The sequence below is a fragment of the Epinephelus lanceolatus genome, chromosome 18 (assembly GCF_041903045.1).
Source record: "Epinephelus lanceolatus isolate andai-2023 chromosome 18, ASM4190304v1, whole genome shotgun sequence".
In the NCBI taxonomy this organism is placed as follows: Eukaryota; Metazoa; Chordata; class Actinopteri; order Perciformes; family Serranidae; genus Epinephelus; species Epinephelus lanceolatus.
The window spans coordinates 17,497,618-17,513,173 of record NC_135751.1 but is presented as its reverse complement, the minus strand read 5'-3'; the positions used below and the strand labels follow the sequence as shown (position 1 = coordinate 17,513,173).

At 42.7% G+C, this 15,556-nt stretch overlaps 1 long non-coding RNA gene across 2 annotated transcripts in view; it reads right to left on the bottom strand.

Annotated features, from left to right (window-relative positions):
* Window positions 1-898: 898 nt before the first annotated feature.
* The window catches only part of LOC144458600 (uncharacterized), a 152,478-nt gene continuing 137,820 nt past the window's right edge, over window positions 899-15,556 (bottom strand). For both annotated transcript variants that reach the window (XR_013487991.1, XR_013487992.1), the window contains exons 7-10: window positions 6,827-6,897; window positions 6,559-6,718; window positions 4,672-4,868; window positions 899-1,309 (exon numbers count right to left, since the gene is read on the bottom strand). This is a non-coding gene — a long non-coding RNA (uncharacterized LOC144458600). The remainder of the gene's footprint in view (window positions 1,310-4,671; window positions 4,869-6,558; window positions 6,719-6,826; window positions 6,898-15,556) is intronic.

The following is a 15,556-nucleotide window of genomic DNA, read 5'->3' as shown; positions in this document are numbered from 1 at the left end:
CTTGTGCGCTAACCCAGGGTGATTTTTTGGAATCCAGTCCAAGGTTAGTTTTGTGTCACACACTTCTGACGTCAGATGGTTGCAGTTATGGGGGCTAATTATGGACCATCACAGGGGGATTTCTGCCTCCAGTGAAAGCTGCTCGTGTGGAGGGGTTAGTCGTGCTGCTGACTCTTTCAAAAACTGTCTGTCTGAGTGAGGCACTCATATATACAGTGTATATACTGTATATATACACACACTCAATACACACAAACTAAGTGTAGCCTATATTTTTTGCAGTGCAGAATGTCTCCAGGTAGAGAGGCGAGAGTTTTCCCTCAGTGCAGAAGCCATTAGTCAGAATGGAGGTGATTTATGGGTTGTCTCCTTGCAGAATTTAAATTAACTGCCATGCTGTATGGAGGGGGGAGAGAGGGTACCACTGCTTTTTGGGTTGCTCCCCTTTGCACTCTACCTTGCACTCTCCCTGTCTTCCTCTCTCACTCTCTCTGTCTGTCTCTCTCTCTCACGGGAGAAATTTGGAACGTTTTTTGGATCCAGGTGTGTTGTCAGGTGGTCAGCTCAGTCATGGATCTCGGAAGATTTCACTGGAAAATATGCTCAGCCAGGCCAAATGAAAACATTTTTTTTTTCGTGGAGGAAAAAAATTAAGCAGAAAATCTGAATCATAAAAAGACATACAAGGTCAAGGTCAGTGGTTACTCTGCAGAGGGTGCTGTGTCGTATGGACCAGCATAATACTCCTGATAACAGCTGCACAGAGACTGCATTAAAAGCCTAAAAGTGTGCATCTTTTAATGTAAATATGATTAACACTGTTTCCCACACTTGTTTTTGAATGATTAATAATAAATGTGTGCCCAAATGTGGGGATACAGCATTACTAATCATGGGTTTCTCATTATTTCAGGATGTGCTCTCCCTGCTCCCAGATCCATATTAATGATTTTCATATTAATGATGTTTTGTACTGTACTCTCTGCTCCCTGATGGCTTTATGATATATAACTAAGCTGGCAGTCAGGCCTGCGGTGTGACATGCGAGCTTAAGGGACAGGAACTTCATCACAGTTCATCAGAAATTCCCTTCACGCTGCACTTGATTCATTGTGTTTCATCATACACATAAATACATACTTATTGCATCATACTTAATGCTGCACGGATGGCTCTGTGCTGTGAGATAGAGCCTGCAGGGTGGGGCGGTTAGCTGGCAGGGGGTCGCAGGTCAGAGGTCAGGGGGTGCCTGGCAGCAAGAGGGCGGATGGCGGGGTGAGGAGTGAGGATGACTCCATATGACATCGCACTGTAAAACCCACAGAGAGCTTTAAATGACATCTTAGTGCTGTGAATACAGATTCATATCGATCTTATTTTTAGTTTATTTTAGATAGATATGTAGATAGAGTCAACATTTACTTTTGCTGTATTAATCCCTCTATGCTGATGAGAAGATGCTTTCCCAGCAGCTTTATTGCTTCTGCCTCCGAAACACACATACTGCACCAACACACACACACACACACCTCCTGATTTCCTCCTGCAGGCTTGCAGTGAAATATGTGGTGATTTCATTATGCATCTGTTTCCCCGTATACAGAGCCTTGACCTTTTGTGTACTTGTGCAATTTTGTTGCTGCAGAGCTAAAAGAGGGATGCAATTATTACCTTATATCTTAGTGATTTTAATATTAATATCACTACAAGGCAATGCATTCATCATTTTGCATAAGTTACAGTAATCACAGGTTCATTGTGTTTTACTTAAGGATGCTATTTAAGGACAGGGGCAAGATAGCAGGACAAAACAAAGCAATAAATATGTAAATAAATGTTATGATCAAATGAGCCAATAAAATCTGAATACATTGTAAGAGCAGCATTGTTTCCATCATAACATCAAATCAAGTGGTGTGTTGGTCATATAAGATAAAGGGAAAATGCATGAATCAATACTGGCAATTATTTTAGAGGAAAAGATCCATATATTATTTGGTATGGATATATATGATATGATCTCTCTGTCTGATTTTAAAGCTCTTATAAGTACAAGGATGAAAGAATCGGTAGCTCTTGTCATTGTAGGCGTTCTAATACTTCAACATATTACTGTTTATTGTTTATGTTTTATTGTGTTGCTGATTGAGTGTAACTTTTTTGTACGTTGCTGTCTTGGCCAGGCCTCCTTTATAAAAGAGACTGTCGATCTCAACAGGACTTACCTGGTTAAAAATCGGTTAAATAAAAAAAAATTAATATGCTAATAAGCTACATAAAATTGCCTTTTGGGATCAAATGGATCAGAAGATTGATACCACTCACATATGTGTGTGAAGCTACACCTCCAGCACTTTGGCTTAGCATTACGACTGGAAACAAGGGGAAACAGCTAGCCCACGTCTGTCCAAAGGTTAAAAAAGACCCACCTACCAGCACCTCAAAGGTCAGTAATTAACATGTATGTCATTTTAATCCATACAAAAACCAAAGCGTAAATTCAATTAAACACTGGTTGCCCGGCGACTGGTTCTGGCTAAGAAAAGGTCTGCTACACAATCCCTAGTGAAATGGACAGTCGTCATTTTTACTCATAATTTTTGTACGTATTAAACAAACGAGATAACAGATATTAATTTATGTAACCTAACTCTCACCAAGAGAGAGATTTAGCAAATGTCATTTCTTTAAAGGGACAGTTCAAACAAAAATACACATTTTTTCATATTCATCAGTCTAGATTGTTTTTGCGCGTTGTTGGGAGATATCGGCCGTAGAGCTGTCTGCCTTCCCTTGAATATTATGGAACTAGATGGCACTCGGCTTGTGGTACTCAAAGCACCAAAAAATACATTTGAAAAAATTAACAGCAATGTCTCTTTCCAGAAATCATGACCTGGTTACTCAAGATAATTCTATTAATAACTTTTTTTCTTTTTACCAAAGTACATCCGCCAACTGCATCACCATGCAAAAGGAAGCGTGCATCTACTATTAGCTCACCTAGCACCACTGAGCTAGCTAATGTTACAGGGGAGGATACCGTTAATGTTTACATCTCGCCCTGTCATGAGCACAAGCTTGTTCTCCATAAAAAGATGCACATTTCAGTCTGTGCAGTGATATGGTTGACCGGTGTGGTTCGGTAGAGAGCAAATAGTTCCTACTAGAAACTGCTCACGACAAAGTCTGCGAGTTTCTTGAGTAAGTGGTTGATGACTTCTAGAGAGAGACATTACTGCTGAGGGTTTTGAGTGGCGGCACGGTGTTACAGTGGTAAGCAAGATGTTTCCTGGTTCAAACCTGGGGTGGGGGAGCATTTGCATGTTCTTCCCGTGTCAGTGTGGGTTTTCTGCGGGTTCTCCGGCTTCCTTCCACCATCAAAAGACATGCAGGTTAATTGGTGACTCTAAGGCCATGTTTACACAACACGATCCACTGAAAACAGAATCGTTTCTCAGTTTTGTTTTGAAAAAAGTTCCGCGTTCAGACGATAACATTTTGATAACAATTGCCGTGCATACGGAGCCGCAAAAATGACCAAAAACGCTGCAGTATACATGCCAGGCCAGTAGTTGGCAGTGTGACGCTTACGCTTCCTTCTACAGCGCAGCGATATATAAACAAACAAAATGGCAGTAAATCTACACTATGATGGGGAAGCGTTGATAAGTTCAATAGGGAGAGCAGCACAAGCAGAGCTCGGGAGTCCGCCATTGTTGTTGTGATGGTCGACTTTCTCGGGCATGCCTAGTGACTGGAAGCGTAATGCGCATATGCGAAAAGTCTCCGTTTTCAGAGGAACTGCATATTGCAAGTTTACATGACAACGGAGATGGTGCCGTTTCCAAAAAATTGCGCTCTGGAACCCGTTTTCAAAACGTTGCATTTTCAGGCACCCAAAACGCCGCTGTCGTGTAAACAATCGGCCAAAACACAACTAAAGTTTACCGTTTTCAGTTGAAATCGTTGTCGTATAAATGGGACCTAAGTTGGCCGTAGGTGTCAGCCCTGCAATACCTTAACGACCTGTCCAGGGTGTTCCCTGCCTCTCGCCCAATGTCAGCTGGGATAGGCTCCAGCCCCCTCCCCCATGACCCCTAACAGGATAAGCAGTTATGGTAAATGAATGAATGAATGAATAAATGGATGAATGTTGCTTTGAGCACCACCAGCCAAGCGCACTGTAGTTTTATTCAAGAAAAGGCAATATCGGGGCATCGGTGGCTTAGAGCAGGCGCCCCATGTACAAGGCTGTTGTCGCAGCAGCCCGGGTTCGACTCCAGCCTGTGGCCCTTTGCTGCATGTCACTCCCTGTCTCTCTCCCCCTTTCACACTTGTCTGTCCTATCCATTAAAGGCTAAAAATGCCCCCAAAAATATCTTAAAAAAAAAAAAAAGAAAAAAAAGAAAGAAAAGGCAATATCTCCAACATTCTACAACTCGGACCATAACGATCTAGATTGATACATAGCGTTACAGGTAAGAGGAAAAATATATAGTTTTGATTTTGAGGTGAACTGTCTCTTTAATGTTAAGACAATCATATTATTGAGCTAGTGCACCTTCCTACACGCACACTACAAACAAAAGACACAAGTATGTGTTTTATGTAATAACTGCATAGAACAATGGAGACTTAACTCCTAACTCTGAACACTCTGCACCTCACCTCTGAAGTTGTCTCTTTCACAGAAGCTTGATCCTCTTCCCCTGAGGACAGAATATTCCTCTGTGGTTTCTGTGCTGCAGCCGTGCCATGCTGGGAGCAAGAGCAGGCCACAGAGAGCCTTCACTGGACTCCTGCTGAGGTTTTGACAGGCTCTTGTCCTCAATGCCTGGATGAAGAAAACCACCCTGGGACTTCCCCTGGGTCAAAAAAGAAAAAGAAAAAACACAAACAGAGGAATACAAAAAACCTTCACTTATCTATACTGAATATCACTCAAACATAGAAATATTAACATACAGACTCTACAGTGCTGTGTCTGTTCAGTAATAGTTACTTAACAAGCTGTTTATTGTACCAATTATTGTACCAGGTTGTTGTGTATTAATGGCTTATCAGAGGGATCATAAAATGTTCAATTAACACTGTGAGTGTGGAGTTCCAAGAAACACTAGCACAGAGATAGCTTTCACACTCTCAGGGTTAAAATCACAATTCCATAGTGTTTTTTTTGTTTGTTTACCACATTTTACACATTAGCTAATTAAAATGATTTACTTTCACAACTAAAATCAAAGCACGAGTAACACCTGACAGATGTTACCACTGACAGATTTTGGACCACCCAGGTCGACATACGACCCAAAGTCATCACTCATCCACAGACGACACACACATAAAAATATGCACACACTGAATTTCATGACCTTGAAGCAATATGGAGGATCTGGTCAGAGAAGCAAGGAAAAGGTGAGAATCAAAATACATTTATTACTACTTATTCTAAGCTACTGACATAGAGCAACTCTTTGTTTTACTCTGACGAAAGCAACAAAAATGTTTCACTGAAAAATCCTAAAGTAAAGGTGTCATCATGTCACCCGAGATAATCTATGTAAAAAATCCTCCTCTTCCTCTACCTACTGCTACTAATGGCATTTGCTAGAATCAACTGCAGTGGCAGAAACAACCAATCAGAGCCGAGGAGTATCTGACACAGCTGTCAAACATGTTAAAAACAGTCGAAACATGTTAACCTCCATTGAACTGTCAATCTAGGCAGCACTGATCAAACATGAATCCAGATGCTGTCACTGCATTGCCTATTTCTCAGTTCAAATGTTTTCAGAAACATATTTTATTGTACCGTTTAGCTGTCTAATAAGAAGTTGGTCTGCCTCGAGGGTGGTGCTTGGTACTTCGGTCCATGTCTTTAACATGGCAGCCAAGTCACAAACTTCCTCATTTTACACATGAACAGTAAACTAAAATATGTTTCCAAAACCATGACCTGGCCGCCATGTTGGAAATGGTCAACTGTTGTATGAAGTGTGGCTCCCCGGCTCAACCAACTTTCTCATGTTACAGCTTAACAGCTAAAATATGTTTCTGAACACATTTGAGGTGGGAAGCAGGCAATGCATTAACAGAATCTTGATTCATATTTGATCAGCGCTGCCTGGTTTGAAAGTCTGACTGCAGTTCATGAGCAATGATTGACATGACTGACAACTGTGTCAGAGACTCCTCAGTTCTGATTGGTTGTTTGGGTTCATGTGCGGTAAGGCCATGAGAAACACTATGAGGCAGTAGACTAGACAGATGAGTATGATTTTTTTCACAGATTATCCGTCTCATTAAGGGCTATATCAATATAGTGATAGTTTCAGTAAATGTAAGAAAAGTTTAGCTGTTTTTTTTTTTTTTTAAATAAAATTTACCAACGACAGCTTTAAAAAATGAGTAGAGTCCTGTTGTCAAGTGTTAAGTACTGTGAGACTAAAATAAAATTCCTGAATATCTTACAATACTACATGACAAATGGAAATAGCTGGTATGGTGCTATGAATATTGCAAATATGATGGATCCCAAGACTATAGAATTCTGACCTTTCTTGTAAGGCAGGATTCAAATCAGATGCAAGTGAAGGAGGAAGGTGGAGTGGGGAGCGATGCGAAGTGTTCAGCAAGGAGATGAGTTTTCAGTTCATGCTGTGAATGACGCTGCAGTCCTGGCTGAGGTGGAAAGGTCATCCCATCATTTGGGAGCCTGGAGGGATAGGAGTCAAGACCAAGTGAAGCCACAACCAGCTCGCCGCAGGCAAGGCAGACCGATGGAACGCACACATGAATCACACATACACATTCATTAGGATACCTGGATATATTAGCCAGCCCTGCAGCAGGTCAGTCACAGAGCAAGTCTGCGCTTTCTCACTTCTCTTCATTCTGCAGTTTGGAAGGACACAGAGTTAAACAGCAATTTCCCTGGAGCTCTGCTGCTCAGTCAAGGAAAGAGAAGACAATGGGCTCTAGTTTCCCAGCGCAGCGCAGGTGGCGCAGGGTGGCGAACCCCGCGCAGAGCTAGTTTCGAGCAGCGCAACCCGAGGCGCGCTCAGTTTGGTAGTTTGGCAGACCGAGGTGCGCTGAGATGGGTGTGGCGGCGCAGCAGGGGGAGGTGTCGACAGATCCAGTTTGGCGCAGTGACAGTCTCGTGCCAAAAGGCTTCGCCGAAGGTGCACTAAAAGCTCGCCATCTGAAACCAGGTCTACTGTATCTCTATATCGACTGTCCCGTCACATCTGATGTCAGATCAAAGGGGATTGGCACCGTTTGGCACGTTTGGCACGCGTAATGGAAACCCAACCTGATTTGATTAACACAGCCTGAAAACTAATGAGTTCACATCCCTCTCAGCCAACCACAAACAGCCACAGCATCAGATAGGGAGTATATATTCAGCATCTGTCATCTTAGAAAAGTCAAAAGAAAAGAAACAGAGTGAGACTGCGAGAGAGAAAGAGAGAGAGAGCGCGCGCAACATTGATTTACGATTGTGGTGATCTCCTCCCAGACTACCTTTGCATCATCAGCCCGTGGAGGTCTGCTCACAGTTCCGTATATTCGGACACTACGAGCTTGGACCTCCCGGACCAAAACATCTAAGTTTCCTCCTGGGAGAAGTTTGGCTGTCTGACGCTGCTGCTCTCTTCTGCAATGGCGAATTGAGTAAACTCTAATTACGCCTTCACGCGGCGCATTTAAGGGCAAGGAGAGGGGCTCATTTGATTGGTGTGATGTGTGTAAAACCCACTCCACGCCTTCTCTCCTCCTTCTTTCCAACTTGCGCCGGTAGGAGGGACGGAGGTGGGAAAGAGGAGTAGCTGCGCCAGGCGCAGGTGTGCCAAACTTGCAAAATCCGCCTGGCCACACCCAGTTGGCGAAGCGCAGGTGCGCTGCGCCCCCGCCGCGCCAGGTCTGCGAAACTAGAGCCCAATGTGTAAACAGAGAGTAAAGATCAAGCCATGTTCAAGAGTGACAAAATTCAGCTACCCTGAACATCTTCACTAAATTGGGTGTACAGTATCCTAGTCTTGGCGGATGCTGATAGCATGTCTGTGTAATCAGCTAATAAATATTTCATAATCTTACATATAGAGCATGGTACTGTAATCAGCTCATTGTACCGAAAAGTGCATGCAATAAAGCTGATATGACTGCACATGTGACATAATGTGCAAAGTGGTTACAGTGTGTGGTAATTGCTTAGGTATCAGGGTCTGCCATGCAAACATGAACCCCTGAGCGTCAAGGAACACCAGGCTGACTCACCTTTAAGTGGATGAGCACTGGTTGACAAAGTCAGAGTTATTATGTCTTGTAAAAATGCAACGCTGTCACATGCTTTAGTAAACAGGGCAGACGTCAGGCTTGATAGAACCATGGCTGCTGTAGTGAGGAGGAACACATGGCCTCAGGGTATTCTGTGTGTGTGTGTGTGTGTGTGTTGCTGGTTTTCTCTGGAGTCATGTCCTTCACTGTTTCTGCATTCACCTGGATATTCTGTGCATTATAGAGCGCGTCAGCAAGAAATCACTGAGGCAGAGAAGGCTTAAAGCAAATACATATTAATTTTCTCCGCACATATATAAAACAACTCCTCCCCAGACTCACAGATTGCCCTCCTCTCCATTCTCTCTCTGTCATGAACAACACACACACACACACACACACACACACACACACACGCATGCACACCCTTATTCCACAGACACTTTGCAGAAGCCGTGGGCAATTCCCCTCCGAACTCAGCCTTTTTCCTTTCCCATTTTCCTTTAAATGCACAAATGCGCCATCTCCCCTTCACTCACCATCTTCAATTTTTGACTTCCTCTGCCTTGCCTTCTTTGTTTTGCCTCCCCCCTCCTCCCCTCCCCATCTCAAAACTACCTCAGTGGGTGCCAAGCAGTCACAGCAGTGGCTTGATCCTGGCACTTATGAAAGGAGCTCTTTGATAAGCCTCGGCCAGGAGCAACACAAGGGAAGCAATCAGAGACACAAACTCAACTAGAGATGAGGCATCTACTGTGTTTGCTTGTGTGTTTGTGATGTTGTTTTGTTTCTTTGACCTGTTAAACTTTTCTCTTGGAAAAAAAAAGTCAAATCCTTGAAAGTCTTTTTTTTCACTCTTCCATGTTTTGTGGTTTTCCCTTGTGTACTTTTGAAACACTTGGAAACACATTTGTTCTGCCTCCCCATCTCTTTGTAACCAGGGAGAACAACAAAGTGATTAAAAGCTTTTGAGGTGTGTTTGGATGTGGCTGATGCCTGGACACACTGCGACTGAGGATGTGGTTTCCTGTTCTTGCCTTGTCCTCGTATCTGCTCACTTATTGCATTTCAAAAGCTTCCTCTTTCATCACAGTACGATCAGCTGTGTTGTATTAAACCTATTTGAGCCTGTCTTTAATAACAGTAAATGCCTAAAAATGTCCCTTGTTTTACAACATATGTCTTATTTTGTAGGACTGACTTCATTAGCATTTCTACTGGCTACAATAATAATTTTAAGTCATTATATACTTTGTGTCTTCACCATACTCTGACCAAGACGTGTGCAGATGAATTTTGGAGCCTGACATGCACTCAAATAAGGTGTTAAGGTTAATGGTTGAGTTTGACTGAGGAATTAATTAAAATGGGATTGAGAAGAAGCAGAGAAGTCTTCTTCCTTGCATGTACAATGATTTTCTTATTATTTCAGACGGGGTTAGAGGTGGTAGAAAGAAGTGAGTTGTGAAGTCTATTTTGAGGCAGTGGGCATGCAGTAAGTGGGAATGTGGTCACTAAGGTCTTCTTGTAAACAAAGAGAGTTAAACCTTCTTAATTATTTGTTTCAAATAATAATAAGAATATCTGTCTGAGAAAAATACTTGCTGGATTTTGAGGATGACTTTGTTAATATTTAAAATATGAAAATACTTTAAAGGAGCTCCTGTATAATCAATACCTTGACACTAACAATGGATCAAATGACTACCTGGTTTAATTGTTATCAGTCCATTAAATGGATATTATCAGTTGTCATTGGGCAGGCTGTTTTCATACACTGTTTGGACATATACCTATGAAAAGTAATGCACCACAAGTTGTATGTAACCCATGCAACTGTCAAGGATATGATTATATGACCAGTGTTGAGATGGAAGTAAAATTGGAGGTAGTATAAGGACTAAGGGACCGCATCAGGAGGCAGTTTGTATCAGTGGATGGGTCAAACAACACAGGAGGCCAGCGTTCAGGAACCATGTAAAACCAAGTTAAGTCATCACCATGTTTCTTTTGCTAACCCTAACCTATGTAGCTTAACTTGCCTAAACCTAACCTATGCAACTTTATTCTAAATACATAACATCATTTATGGGGTGTTAATTCGTTAGGTATCATATGAACCGTTGTATGTTGCATTGGGAGCACAAATTTGAGGTTTGGCCCTATTCTACCTCATATATTTATTTATTGTAGGCGACGACATATAGTTGCCATAGTGATTATGACAGGAGCAAAGGAGGAAGTCAGGTGACAAGATATAAGGAGAGACAACATCCAAGTTGGGATAAAGAGTAACAAAGACCATGTAGGGAAGAGGTTGGGGTGAATGGATGGATCAAACTACAACTTTCACCCACGTAAATATATCATTATGAAAATAATGTGGGTTGGACAGGGTAGTGGCCACAGTAAAATCAGACTATCAGTGTTTACATAGGTTACTTAGTGGCTTTGCAATAAGCTTCTGCCACTGGTGCCAAAATTTCGCAGAAAAAATCTGCTTTACGGCAGGAAACACGTCATGTATTGCGAAATTGGTCGGTCAGCCAATCAGGGACTGGAGCAGGTCCTTATGAGGAGTTGGGCATGAGAAAGTTGAGTCAGGAGCACAATGGCAGACGGACAAAGTTTGGAGATGAGCTCCTCTGTCTGAGGAGGCAAAGAAGAGCAAAAAGGAGAGTGATAAAAGAAGAGGAAAAACAAGAGTAAACGTAACAGTAAAAGTAACACGGCTTAATGTTAGCTAGACGAGAGAGGACTGGACTGTACTGGCTGCTAGTTAATTCCTAGCTGGCCAGCATCGCAAATCGCTGCAACCAGGGACTGGGTAGCGAGTGTTGGTCGGCTGACATCCTCGTTGCCATTCCAACCCCCACCTCCCTTCCTTCTGTTCTCTTCTCACAGAGGCAGCTACGGACATCGCCAAGCTAAGTTAAGTTAAGTCCCATTCAATTTGAGCTCCAACCGGCCACATCGTTTCCATACTGTTTACATGTGCATATTGGTATAATTCCACTGTGTCTACTGTTGTTTGTACTGATACTGTACATATTGGTATAATTTACTGTGAGTTGTTTGTACTGGTACTGTGCATTCTGGTATAATTATTTGCATTACTATTTGTTTTTTCTTCAGATAAATCTGATAATTGTTGCTCGGTCTCTTTACTCATTTACTTAGTAGAGTGTCCACACACTGTCTCATTCTACATATACATAGAGGTATACTGGTGGCTTTACAGCCTACATTTTATTGATGATCTCTGATCCCCCCGGTCAATTTGGTTGTTGCGACAGTGCGACGCAACACCACTGATGCTAGGTGGCGACAAGCTAAAAAAAACCCGATTCCTATCTGTTGCCTCTTTAAGTAACGTAACAAATGCACTTATTTTAACCCAAGTCATGATTTTATCCTAAGCCTTACTAAGTAGCTTTGGTGCCTAAACTAAAGCAAAATGAAACCTAATGAAACAGCAACCATTTCAAAATGTTGAATGTGCATGTTCTGGCCTACAGGTAGGTGCAGTTCGCCTCCTCCTCCATTAAACGCTACTAATAACAACTGATAATGGCCATTTAATGGGCTGATAATATTCGAAATGAGTGACTTAAGGAGATGCTCATGGCGACAAATCCACAGAGAACTGACATCCATCTCTGCAAGTCCCCACAGTTAGCAACTGGTTGTTGAACATAGTGGAGCATTTAGCAGCTGAAGAGATAGACATTCCCCTCAGGAGTTGGTGGAGACCATAAAAGAAGCTAAAAGGAGTATGACTGTTTGGCCTTGATTGATCAGGTGGCCCAAAAAAATGACTCCAGTGAAATGTGAATGTTGCTTCATGACTGTTGAATGTGTACAAAAGCAACTTTTCGTTGAACTTTTCGTTCACCAAATAAGTTTAAAAGATGATGATATGTCAATGTTGTGTTCATCAGGATCAGTTACTGGAACAATTACCACACCTGTGAATTTAACACCATACAAAGACAAATTATTTATGAATTTAAAAAATGTTTCTATTCACTATTTTGTAATGCCCAATCCCTGAATACATGGCTGTGTAACATTATTTTCACAGTTGCTCCCCGTTGAGCGGTGGCACAATCAACCAGTGCAACAACAAGGTTGAGAATCTTTGTCCGGTTTGGCTGGAATGTATCACACCCTAAGTACCATGACTGGGTATCAAACCTCACGGTAGACAGGAACTTTAACTCTGCACCACTCATGTGACAGCCTGGTAAGACCATCTTGAAGACGTGAGCGCAACTTTCTATTTCTGTCTGTATCAGTCTGGACTTGCTGCTGCCCCAAACACTTTCACTGGGTAGAAGTACTCGCCTTGACCGACAAACATCTTCAGCCAATCAGTGTAACAAAACACTAGAAAACATCTTCTTCATTAGCCATGGAGCCAGTTGATAAACACAGTTATTGCCAGTCGTAAGAATAGCGAAAACGTCTTTTCCTCAGAGAAACTTGGCAAGTGTTATTACCTCCGCCAAGGAGGTTATGTTTTCGGCAGCAATGGTCTGTTTGTCTGTTGGTTTGTTTGTTTGTTTGTTTGTTTGTCTGTTTGTCTGCAACATAACTCAAAAAGTTATGAACAGATTTTGATGAAATTCAGGAAAGGTGGATAATGGGACAAGGAACAGACGATAACATTTTGGTGGTGATCGGCTGAAGCAAAGTGGATAAAATAATAAATAAAGTCTATCGTCTGACAGCCTCAGCAGCAATTCCAGTTTCTAAAGACGGTGAAAATAGCGCCATCTGGTGGCCGGAAAGCACTTGTTTTACTTGCTAAATATTGTTGTAATTAATTAAGTTGAAATTAATGTTATGTGTTGGAAAAAAAGAAAGTGAAAAATACAAAAAAACATATTATATTCTGTGTTAGTACAAAATAAAAACGAAATAAATACACCACAGTGTCTCCATCGTTAAGGCATACATAACCTTATAATGACAGTGATGCAAATAACCTAATTGTGATGCAGGCTGCAAAATCTGATGCAGAGGGGGAGGGAATATCACCTACTTGGCGGAGGTCTGCACTCTCTGAGTGCTTTTCGAGTTGACTCTATTTCTGCAATAACTTCACTTATTGCTGTGTTTACTAATGTTAGAGTTAGCACTTGTTGATTTGGTAGTTGCCATTACTGTTCTGCAAGTGGCAGCGTACATAATGGCCTCTAGTTTCCCAGCGCAGCGCAGGGTGGCGCAGGGTGGCGAACCCCGTGCAGAGCTAATTTCGAGCAGCGCAACCCGAGGCTCGCTCAGTTTGGCAGACCGAGGTGCGCTGAGATGGGTGTGGCGGCGCAGCAGGGGGAGGTGTCGACAGATCCAACTTGGCGCAGTGACAGTTTTGTGCCAAAAGGCTTCGCTGAAGGTGCACTAAAAGCTCGCCAGCTGAAACCAGGTCTACTGTCAGCACAGGCAAAGCGCAGCCGGTGTAGCGGAAGTTCCGCTGACCGGCGGACAGTGCGCACACGTCACCAAAACCTCACAGGCAGGTTTCCAGAATGTCAGGCACATTAAGTAATAAATACCCACAAAAACCACTATTCAATGCAACTATCTGCAATCAGCACATAAATGTATCTCTATATCGACTGTCCCGTCACATCTGATGTCAGATCAAAGGGGATTGGCACCGTTTGGCACGTTTGGCACGCGTAATGGAAACCCAACCTGATTTGATTAACACAGCTGCAAACTAATGAGTTCACATCCCTCTCAGCCAACCACAAACAGCCACAGCATCAGATAGGGAGTATATATTCAGCATCTGTCATCTTAGAAAAGTCAAAAGAAAAGAAACAGAGTGAGACTGTGAGAGAGAAAGAGAGAGCACACGCGCAGGAGAGAAACGCAACATTGATTTACAATTGTGGTGACCTCCTCCCAGGCTACCTTTGCATCGTCAGCCCGTGGAGGTCTGCTTGCAGTTCTGTATATTTGGAGATGGGAAAAAGGAGTAGCTGCGTCAGCACGCAGGTGTGCCAAACTTGCAAAATCCGCCTGGCCACACCCATTTCGCGAAGCGCAGGTGCGCTGTGCCTCCACCTCCGCTTCCGCCTCCGCCTTCGCCTGGCCTGGTCTGCGAAACTAGAGGCCTTTATGTCATTAACTACAATGCAGTCCTTGATTGGCTGCTTATGTTGTCAACTATGGTCCCGATTCCTTATTAGCCCTGATTGGATTCTAAATTTTGGAAAGTGTTTGGGGCGACATCGAGTCTGGACTGATACAGAGAGCGAAAGCGAATGTTGAGCTCACATCATCAGAATCAGAGTCCACTCATGTGACCCCTTAACTGTTTAAAAAATCTGACATTTCTAAGACATCACAAAATTGCAACTCAGATCTTGAAAATCTTTCCTCCACATGCAGTAATTCACAGTTTCATAACATGTCAATTCCATTAAAACGCGTTACCATGACTGTCACTGATACTCATGGATTCTCTCCCTATATACTCCAACAAATCAAACAAAACAAACCAGCTCCACTGATATAAAGCTCAGCTGTCACGGCAGTTAACTCCCTCACCATGTTGCACCTTCTGCCCCCCTTCTGCCTTGCTATTGCTTGTCTCCCAATCTTTCTCATCTCTCTTTCATCGCTATCGCTCTGTTTGTCCTCTCTGGTGTGCATTGATCTCTGTGGTTCAGAGATTTAGAGATTTGGGGCACAGTGATCTCACTGGCAGTTACAGCCGACAGGTGTGCAGAACAAACAATGGCCCCCTAAACAAACCCCAAAACCAATTTAGGGCTTGTGTGCTCCCTCATATAGGCAAACTCCATGTCTGTTATGAGGAATAAAACAAAACAGGCAAATATGCATTGCAGGCACACCTGGTGTGCCAGTTATTTGGGTATGTCTCACAGACTCTGCTCAGTGATAAATTAGACAACCAACTGGTGATGCCATCAGTTTGCTACTGAAGTTTAATGATGATGAAGAGAGAGAAATGCAGCAAAATAACTGGTGATACGTCAAGTGTAGTGGTGACAAATAGTCAGGCATCCTGCTCATTGATCCATCTCAATCCGTCACAAGAGCTCGGTCCAGCTCAGGCACAAACACTCCTATCTGAGCCAGGAATAGGCAACCATGTGATGTGGAAAGCCAAGAATCTGCAGATTTTTATCAAACCAATGACTGCACCATCTGATTTCACTGATTAGCACAAGTTTAAACAGAGAGGTGGAACTGATCAGTAAAAAAAACAGTAGACTCTTATTCCTCGAAGGCACTATGG